Genomic DNA, 10103 nt, shown 5'->3' with positions numbered 1-10103 from the left:
CCACGTAATATGATGTGATGCTTATGTGTGCTTGTGTGCCTGTTGTGTTTCAGACAAGCTGAGATGCAAGGTGCTAGGAGCTCTATGGAGTCAGATCCATCTGAGTGGGAAAGTGAGCCTTTTTCCCTTGCAAGGTCAGGTGGAGATGACAGAGCAAGAGACCCTGAAAGGTCTGTTGAAGTCAGCAGAGAAGTTATGGTGCAGAGGAGGGATGTAGGGTTGCAAGTGAATATGGATGAGGACTGCCTGGGAGAGTCTAAGGATTCTGAGAGTTCAAGTTCAGGGGAAGTTGATCTCTCCATGCTGAGTACGGCTGCCAAGAGAGGTAGAAAGTGGGGAAGAACCAGAACCCCTAAGCAATGGGGCAAGACTAGAGAGGGTAGGCTGTGGAAGAGGTTTAGGCTAGATGCTGAAGATGGTTCGAGTTCTGGCCGAGGTCCTACAAGATGTTTGAGGTGCGGAAGGTTGCACAGAGGGCCTTGTCGAGTTGGGACAACAGCTTGCTATAGGTGCGGACAGGAAGGGCACTTCGCACGTGATTGTCCTACTGCGCCCAGGAGAGTGTGGTCCCAGCAGCGAGCTGCAGGTGATGTGGCTCAGGCCAGTGATCGAGGAAGAGGAGCAGACACATCGGACACAGTGGTGCCAGGTACACTCACTTGTTCATGTTCTGATGTGTGTGTTTTGTACCTCTGGTGTGTTCTTGTTAGTTGCTCTAGGAGCCCTCAGACGGTTGAATTGATAGCTTCTGGGTGTAGAGTGTTCTCTTTGGATAGTAGACCCGGGTAAGATCCATCTGTGGCTGAGATTCAGGCCAGTGACCGATGAGGGTAGATGCCTTCCACCCGAGCATGAGGTCCTAGACTTGAGTGTCTGGATGTCAGCCGGGGGATGGATTGGTTTTCTACTTGTGGAGCTGGTGATACTTGCGTCTGCAGCGCAAGGTGGTCGGGATCGAAATGCAGAATGGGTCTGAGGTAGGCTTCAGAGGGGACCGTGTAGGATGCCTAAAAGTTTGATGTCAGCTGTCAGGCTCGTAGAGTGTATAGGAATGGTTAGTAGAGAGTTTTAGTTGGAGAGGGCAGCAGGCAGGTCTGGGAACCAGCCCTAGTGCCATAGATAGAGCGAGTGTTCAGAGGTTCCAGGCTAGTATCAGGTTTACCATCGGTCAGGGAGGTAGAGTTTGGTTTAGAGGTGGTACTTGGTACCAGAACCGTTTCTCTCTTTCCTCACAGGATGGTACCTGCAGAGTTATAGGGGGAGTGTAGGAGCAGTGGAGTGTTTGGTAGACAAGGGTTTTATTCGACCTAGTACCTCACCCTGGAACGCTCCAGAATGGTGCGGGAAAGGAAGGATAGATCCTTGAACCTTTGTAGCGACTGTCAGCAGTTGTGCAGGGTTACTACCGGGAGTAGGTAAACTCTACCGTGGATTGATGATCTATGGGATCAGCTAGCAAGAGTCGGTTGTTTTCCAAGATCTAAAAGTCGGGTTCAGGTTGAGAAGCTTAGAGAAGAAGTTAGTATAAGAGTAGAGGGTAAGAGACAAGAAGAGAAGGATCAGAGTAGCGCAGCAGAAGCTTGTGGCGTTCAAGCGCAAGTTTGAGGTTTTGTTTGTTTGTTTGTTGTGTGTTTTTGTTTGAACATTCGGGGACGAATGTTCTGTAAGGGGGGAAGAATGTAAGACCCCGCTCGTTCAGACATCGGAATTCCTACCGTCCGGTGGAATCTCGGGTGTCGGATCCTTTTGAGGGGTATGGCAAGGGTTTTCTAAAAGGTTTTCTAAAATGTTTTTAAGGGTTTATGGTTTTAAGAGAAAAGGAAATGAGGTTTGAAAAGAAAAGACCAAGGAGGCATTTGCCAGGTTCGGCCGCCGAAAGTGAAGTTCGGCCGCCGAACATGGAAAGGCTTCGGGAGCGCTTTTGGCCTCCGAAAGTCTTGTTTGAACGAGCAAAGGTTCGGCCGCCGAAAGTGAAGTTCGGCCGCCGAACATGCATGAGGTTAGGGGGCACGTTAGGCCGCCGAAGGTCTTCGACCAGGCCACCTATAAAAGGCCCTCAGATCGAAAATGGGCGAGTTTTCTCCCCATTCTCGTGCTCAGGTGTGTTCATGTCCTTCTTAAGTCGTTTTCATGTTTTTCTTCATCTCCTTCATGTTTTCATGAGTTTTATGGTTGTTTTGAAGAGTTTTAAAGCTTAGATCGAAGTTTTGGGAACTTGGAGCTTTTGGAGCTTGGATTCTCCACACCTCCGAGTTAGAGGTCGCACCAACCCTCAATCTCCAAGAGGTAAGTGTAGATCTTGGCTTTCCTTTGAGTTTAATGAAGTTTTAAGTAAGTTTTAAGAGGTTTTAATGTTTGAGTATGGGTAGATATGCATGTTAAGGTTTTTGTGGGTTTTATGCCCAATGTATGTTATGTGATGTTGTGTTGAGGAGTTTAAGCTAGTTTCTTTGCTCTCTTTGCTTGTGGGAGTGTGTATGCATGCTTGGGAGAGAGTATGTGAGGTTTGGGGTTGTTTTGTGAGGTTTGGGAGGCTGGTATGCACGAAGGCTGAGTTCTGGATGAACTCAGGTTCGGCCGCCGAAGGTGGTTCCGGCCGCCGAACATGCCTATGGATGCATGGTTTGGCCGCCTAACCTTACCCCCGAAAGTTGAGTTTTGGCTTGAAAGCAGACTTTCGGCCGCCGAAGGCAATGTTCGGCCGCCGAAAGTGCCTGACTTTCGTTTCTGGAGAGAGGGTTCGGCCGCCGAAGGTGCCGCCGAACCTACCCGAGTTTCGTCTCTGGAGGAGACTTTCGGCCGCCGAAGGTGCCGCCGAAAGTGCCTGTCCAGCCTTTTCATGGCTGTTTTCTATGCATGTTTCAGTGATGTTTAGAGGGGTTTTTGGGTAGATGCTTATGAGTTGTTAGAATGTGTTTAGTACCTCATGTGAGTCCATCTGTGTAGGATTGGACCTGAGGAGAGGTGTCTAGCTTCAGTGCTAGTTGACCCTGAGTTTGTTGAGCAGTGGCTTCATGTGAGTGGAACTAAACTTAACCTTTTAAATTAAGAAATGAAATGCTTTTATCATGCTTCATGCATCATGATCATATCATAGGTTGTTTGCATTAGAATTCACGAATATGCCGCATTGCATTGTTGTGATAGATGTTAGTGGATGGACATTAGGATGATTCATTAGTCTTCTGAATACGAAGTCCTGTGGTGCCCATAATAGGGCCGGGCAATAACTCCGAGTACGAAGTCCTGTGGTGCCCATAATAGGGCCGGCCATGGAGTTGAGGGATTTTTGAATCAGTCCATCCGTGGTGTGATTTGTTTGCGCAGTGACGCATTTCATGATAGCATGTTTTAAATATTCTTTTTATAGTTCTACTCACTGGGCTCTTGTAGCTCACCCCTTTCCCCTAACCCCAGTTTTGCAGGGCCAGAGTAAGTAAGCCAGAGTTCAGTCAGAGTAAGCTTTGGGGAAAGAAAAGGTTCAAGCATGGATTGCCATGTTTGGTTGTAATAGCTTAGCTGTGTTTTGTTTATGTATAAGAGATGCTTGTATGTATATGTTTATTGGAGATAGTGATAGTTATGTAAGGAAGTTGCTAAAGAGATGATATGTTATGTAATGCTATGTATGTTTGTTGCTTGCATAGTTTAGTGGTGGACATGAGCATGATGATATATGGACATGATAGATGGACTTGATGTATGGTTCTTATGTAAAGACTTTGAAAGAATAGAAAGAGTAATGTTATAAAGAGATCGAGCCAAGTTAAGAAAAGTATATGCATTGAGATGTATAGAATTGTGCTTTGCCTAGTGTTGGTTAATCCCTTTTTGTTATGCATGATCTTGAGAAAATGTTTTAAATGTTATGAGTTTTGAATGGCCCATGAGGGAAGAAAGGGTTTCAATCCCTTGACCCAAAGCAGGCATGGTTTTTAAGCAAGCTTGATGACCCATCTGGTATGAGGTTCTATGTTTCCATGCATAGGTCAAGCAGAGGCAAGGAAGACAAGTTTAAAGGTTTTCTGAAATAAAAGCTTAAGTTTTCAAGTAAAGTTTGATCATGCACGGGATTATACCTAGAGTTCGGATGTATAGAGGCTTACTACGGGTCCCGGCGGCCTTAAGCCGATCTGGATCCTAGTGCCGAGCAGTTTGGGGCCGTTACAAGAGGGGTACCGATTTCCGGGCTGTTACAGTGGGAGCAAGGTCAAGATGACCGACTACATGAAACTGGGTGCTCCTCAGTATGAAAAAGGGGATGACCCATTTGTGTATCTTGAAAGGGTTAAGGTGATCACAGATGAGATTGGGGCTGATGACAGTAGAGCCATTCAGATGGCTGGGTTCACGCTTAAGTGCAAGAAGGCACGAGAGTGGTTCAAGAATTATGTGAACCCGAGAGTGGACAACATGTCTTGGGAGGAGTTTGCAAACGAGTTTGCAGGATGGGCTTTTCCCGATAGCTCAAGGGAGCTGAAGATGATCGAGTTTGAGCAGTTGAGGCAGACCGATGAGATGAGTGTAGAGGAGTTCACAGACAGATTCTTGGAGCTGTTGCCATTTGCAGGGCAAAATCTTGACTCAGACCAGAAAAGGTCAAGGAGGTATATCATGAAACTCCACTCCAGATATTCCTCCTTGATCCAGTTAGCAGATAGGGAGAGCTTCCATGCCATAGTGGATATGGCCCAGAAAATGGAGGCCAGTGCCATTGTTCAGGGAACAGTCAGACAGTCAGTGGCACAGTCTTCTGGTTCCAAGACCCCAGGCTCTTCTTCTCTGAGTGCAGCAGCTTCAGGTAGCAAAAAGTGGAGTAACACCACTAGGAAGCTGAAGAATAACAAGTTCTGGAACAAAGTCAAGTCCAGTCTGGGACTAGGGAGTGGCTCAAGCTCTGGTGCGGATAATGCAGTTTGTGCAAAGTGTAGTAGGCCACACAGGGGAGTTTGCCGGGCTGGGACAGCAGCCTGTTTCAGATGCGGGCAAGAGGGACACATGGCTCGGGAGTGTCCTAGGGCAGCTTTTGGAGCACAGTCTCAGCAGACAGCTTCTGGTAGTGTGGCTCAGCCAGCAGCTCCAGCCATGACTCAGGCCAGTGGCAGAGGCAGAGGGAGAGGGGCAGCCTCTTCTTCAGCGGGTTTCAGAGGTGAAGGTCCATCAGCTCCAGCATGGATCTTCACCATGACTCAGCAGGAGGCAGATGCATCTAACACCGTAGTGGCAGGTAATTTAGTCATTGGTTGTTCAGATGTGTATGCCTTGATGGACCCTGGTGCATCTCATTCTTTTATTGCTCCGAGAGCCGTCGAGAGGTTGGGTCTGATGATCTCTGGGTTAGAGTGTCCTCTCTGGGTCAGTGGACCCAAGTGTGATCCATCAGTGGCAGAGTCAGTCTGCCTGTGCAGTCCAGTCTTTGTTGAGGGAAGATGCCTTTCCGCCGACCTTGTGGTTCTAGACTTGACAGATTTTGACGTCATTCTAGGGATAGACTGGTTATCTACCCATGGTGCTACCTTGGACTGCAGGGACAAGGTAGTCAGGTTCAGAGGTCAGGATGGGTCAGAGGTTGTCTTCAGGGGAGACAGGAGGGGTACACCTAGAGGTCTGATATCAGCTCTTCAGGCTCGTAGGTTGCTTAGGAAGGGATGTCAGGGGTATTTGGCTCATGTGAGAGAGTTCAGCAGTCAGGTTAGAGAGCCCGCCTCGGTGCCAGTGGTTAGAGAGTTTCTAGACGTCTTCCCAGACGAGCTGCCAGGTTTACCATCTGCTAGGGAGATAGAGTTCGAGATAGAACTGATGCCTGGAACCCGACCGATCTCTATCCCTCCCTACAGGATGGCTCCAGCCGAGTTGAAAGAATTGAAGGAACAGTTGCAAGAGCTGGTAGAAAATGGCTTCATCCGACCGACCACCTCACCTTGGGGTGCACCAGTCTTATTTGTGAGAAAGAAGGATGGATCCCTTAGACTTTGTATCGACTACAGGCAGTTGAACAAAGTCACTACCAAGAATAGGTACCCATTGCCAAGGATCGACGATCTATTCGACCAGCTAGCAGGAGTGGGTTGTTTCTCCAAAATAGATCTGAGGTCCGGGTACCATCAGCTGAGGATTAGAGAAGAAGATGTGCCAAAGACAGCTTTCAGGACCAGATATGGGCATTTTGAGTTCCTTGTAATGCCGTTCGGGTTAACCAACGCCCCTGCAGCATTCATGGATCTCATGAACAGAGTGTTTAACCAGTACCTGGATCACTTCGTTATTGTCTTCATAGATGATATCTTGGTGTATTCCAGGAATGCAGAGGAGCATGCCCATCATCTGAGGTTGGTTCTACAGACCTTGAGGGAGCATGGCTTGTATGCCAAGTTCTCTAAGTGTGAGTTCTGGCTGAGGAGCATTTCATTCTTGGGGCATGTTGTGACAGAAAATGGGATAGAGGTGGACCCCAAGAAGGTAGAAGCTGTGGCTAACTGGCCTAGACCCACTTCAGTGACAGAGATCAGGAGTTTCTTGGGTTTAGCAGGTTACTACAGGAGGTTCGTTCAGGACTTCTCAAAAATAGCAGCTCCTCTGACCAGGTTAACCAGGAAGAATCAGAAGTTTGTGTGGACCGACCAGTGCGAAGAGAGTTTTGAAGAGCTTAAGAAGAGGTTGACTTCAGCACCAGTGTTAGCTCTGCCATCTAGTGATGAGGACTTTACAGTCTTCTGTGATGCGTCCCGTGTGGGACTGGGTTGTGTACTAATGCAAAATGAGAGGGTGATTGCTTATGCTTCTAGGCAGCTGAAGAAGCATGAGTTGAATTACCCCACACATGACCTTGAGATGGCAGCAGTAATCTTTGCACTCAAGATGTGGAGGCACTACCTCTATGGGGTAAAATGTGAGATCTTTACAGATCATAAGAGCCTGCAGTACATCCTGAGTCAAAGAGATTTGAACTTGAGGCAGAGAAGGTGGGTAGAGCTGCTGAGTGATTATGATAGTAAGATTCAGTATCATCCGGGTAAGGCGAACGTCGTGGCAGACACCCTAAGCCGGAAGTCACTAGGCAGTTTATCCCACATCACGGCTGAAAGGAGACCAGTGGTGAAGGAGTTTTACAAGCTTATTGATGAAGGTCTACAGTTGGAGTTGTCTGGTACAGGTGCTTTAGTGGCCCAGATGAGAGTGACACCTGTGTTTCTGGAGCAAGTGGCTCAGAAACAGCATGAGGACCCAGAGTTAGTGAAGATTGCCAGGACTGTTCAGTCAGGCAAGGACAGTGAGTTCAGATTTGACAGTAAGGGGATCCTCCGCTATGGGAGCAGACTTTGTGTACCAGATGACATAGGGCTAAAAGGAGACATTATGAGGGAGGCTCATAATGCAAGATACAGCGTTCACCCCGGAGCCACCAAGATGTATCAAGATCTGAAGAAAGTTTATTGGTGGTCAGCGATGAAGAAAGAAGTGGCACAGTTTGTGTCAGCCTGCGAAGTGTGTCAGAGGGTGAAGCTGGAACATCAGAAGTCGACTGGGATGCTTAACCCGCTACCTATTCCAGAGTGGAAATGAGAGAATATAGCTATGGACTTCGTAGTGGGGTTACCGGCGACGTCCAACAGATTGGACTCCATATGGGTGATTGTGGACAGACTCACCAAATCTGCTCACTTCATTCCTGTCAGGAGTAGCTATTCTGTGGACAAGTTGGCGCAGGTGTATGTAGATGAGATCGTCAGGCTGCATGGGGTTCCTGTTTCAATAGTGTCTGATAGAGGGCCCCAGTTCACCTCCAGGTTTTGGCGGAGTCTGCAGAATGCCATGGGTACCAGGTTGGATTTCAGTACTGCCTTCCACCCCCAGACGGACGGACAGTCCGAAAGGACCATCCAGACTATCGAGGATATGCTCAGAATGTGTGTGCTGGATTTTGGCGGTTCTTGGAGGCAGCATCTACCTTTGGTGGAGTTTGCCTACAATAACAGCCATCATGCTAGCATCGAGATGGCTCCATATGAAGCTTTATATGGAAGGAAGTGCAGGTCACCAATTTGCTGGGAGGAAGTTGGAGAGAAGGCCTTGGTAGGGCCTGAGCTAGTAGAGATTACCAGCAGGGTGGTACCCATAATCAGGGAAAGGATCAAGACTGCTGCAAGCAGACAGAAGAGTTATGCAGACATCCGCAGACGTCAAGTAGAGTTTCAGGAGGGGGACCTGGTATTGCTCAAGGTGTCTCCTATGAAAGGAGTGGTTCGGTTTGGGAAGAAAGGTAAACTAGCCCCACGATACATTGGACCCTTTGAAGTCTTGCAAAAGATTGGGAATGTGTCGTACAAGCTAGATTTGCCTGCTTCAATGGAAAGAATCCATATGGTTTTCCATGTTTCAATGTTGAGGAAGTTTGTGTCAGATCCGAGCAAGGTTCTTAGTGAGCCTGATGTGGAGGTCCAAGAGGATCTCACCTATGTTGAACAGCCAGTACGGATCATAGACACCCAGATCAGAAAGCTAAGGAACAAGGAAATCCCGATGGTGAAAGTCCTGTGGAACCACCACAATTTGGAAGAATGCACTTGGGAGACACGGGAGTCCATGCTCCAGCAATACCCTTATCTTTTATAAGGTTAGTTTCTTATATGTTTCATGTGTTTTATGTGTATGATATGTTGTATGCCTTGCATGTGCTAGTTGAGGAACATTCGGGGACGAATGTTCTTAAGGGGGGAAGAATGTAATACCCGGCTAGACTCCGGTATCGGAATTCCTACCGTCCGGTGGAATCTCGGATGTCGGAGACCTCTAAAAGGGGAAAACCATGTTTTCATAAATTGTTTTAATGTGTTTTATGGTTTTAAGCAAGATGGAAATGAGTTTTTGCATGAAAATAACCTTGGAGGAAAACCCAGGTTCGGCCGCCGAACCTCAAGTTCGGCCGCCGAACATGCAGGCATTTCGGGTGTGCCTTAGGCCCCCGAAGGCATAGGTTGAGGAAAGTCCAGGTTCGGCCGCCGAACCTCAAGTTCGGCCGCCGAACATGGCATGCATGCGGAGGCACGTTCGGCCCTCGAACGTGGCCTGGCCAGCCACTATAAAAGGGTCCCTTAGCCGAAAACGGGCGAGCTTTTCTCCCCATTGTCGGCCAAGGTGAGCTCTCCGCCGTTCCTCACCAATCTTTGAGTTCTTCCTTCAGATCTTTCAAGTTTTTCACTAGTTTTCACCTTATTTTGAAGATTTTCAAGTTTTGAGCAAGTTTTGAGCTTGGAGACCCAAGGAAGTTGAAAATCTCCCATCTCCAAGTTTTGATCGTCCCTCTCTCGATCTTCAAGAGGTAAGGGCCGATCTTGAACTCATTCCATGTTTTAAGTAAGTTTTATGAAGATCTATGGGGTAGAATGCATGTTTAGCTTGTAGTTAGGTTTTTGAGTTTATGTTGTGTTTTTGAACAATGTGGCTTGCCAATGCATGTTTGATGTGTTGTAGATGGGGCTTAGGATAGTTTGAAGCCCCTAGGAGCTTGTATGCTTGAGTATGTGTGTTGTAGAATAGGTTTATGCATGTTTGGGTGGAATGGGAGGCGTATATGCATAGAGGAGCTGAGTTTCTGCCACTAAGGGAGAAACCAGGTTCGGCAGCCGAAGGAACTTTCGGCCGCCGAACATGCTTGCGGAAGCAGCCTTCGGCTGCCGAAGCTTGCCCCCGAAAGGAGACTTTCGTCTCTGTCTGGGAGTTTCGGCCGCCGAAAGTGCCGCCAAACATGCATGAGTTTCGCCTCTGTCTGGGAGTTTCGGCCGTCGAAGGTGCCGCCGAACCTGCCTGACTTTCGGCTCTGGAGGGACTTTCGGCCGCCGAACCTGCCGCCGAAAGTGCCCTGTTCAGCTTTCCCTTGCATGTTTTTGCATGATTGTTTTGAGGTATTCTAAGGGGTTTTTGGGGGGATGTTTTTAGAATTATATTCTAGTTGTTTAGTCCCTCATTTGAGTCCACCTGTGTAGGTTCGGACCTGAGGAACCGAGGACCCCAGCAGTGAGTCAGCTGCTTCAGTCATTGTCAGAGCTAGCCAAGAGGTGAGTAGAATAAACCTTTACGATTTCAAGCAAATAAATTATAAAGTT

The sequence above is a fragment of the Manihot esculenta genome, chromosome 16 (assembly GCF_001659605.2).
Source record: "Manihot esculenta cultivar AM560-2 chromosome 16, M.esculenta_v8, whole genome shotgun sequence".
Lineage (NCBI taxonomy): Eukaryota > Viridiplantae > Streptophyta > Magnoliopsida > Malpighiales > Euphorbiaceae > Manihot > Manihot esculenta.
This window is presented reverse-complemented; position numbering follows the sequence as displayed.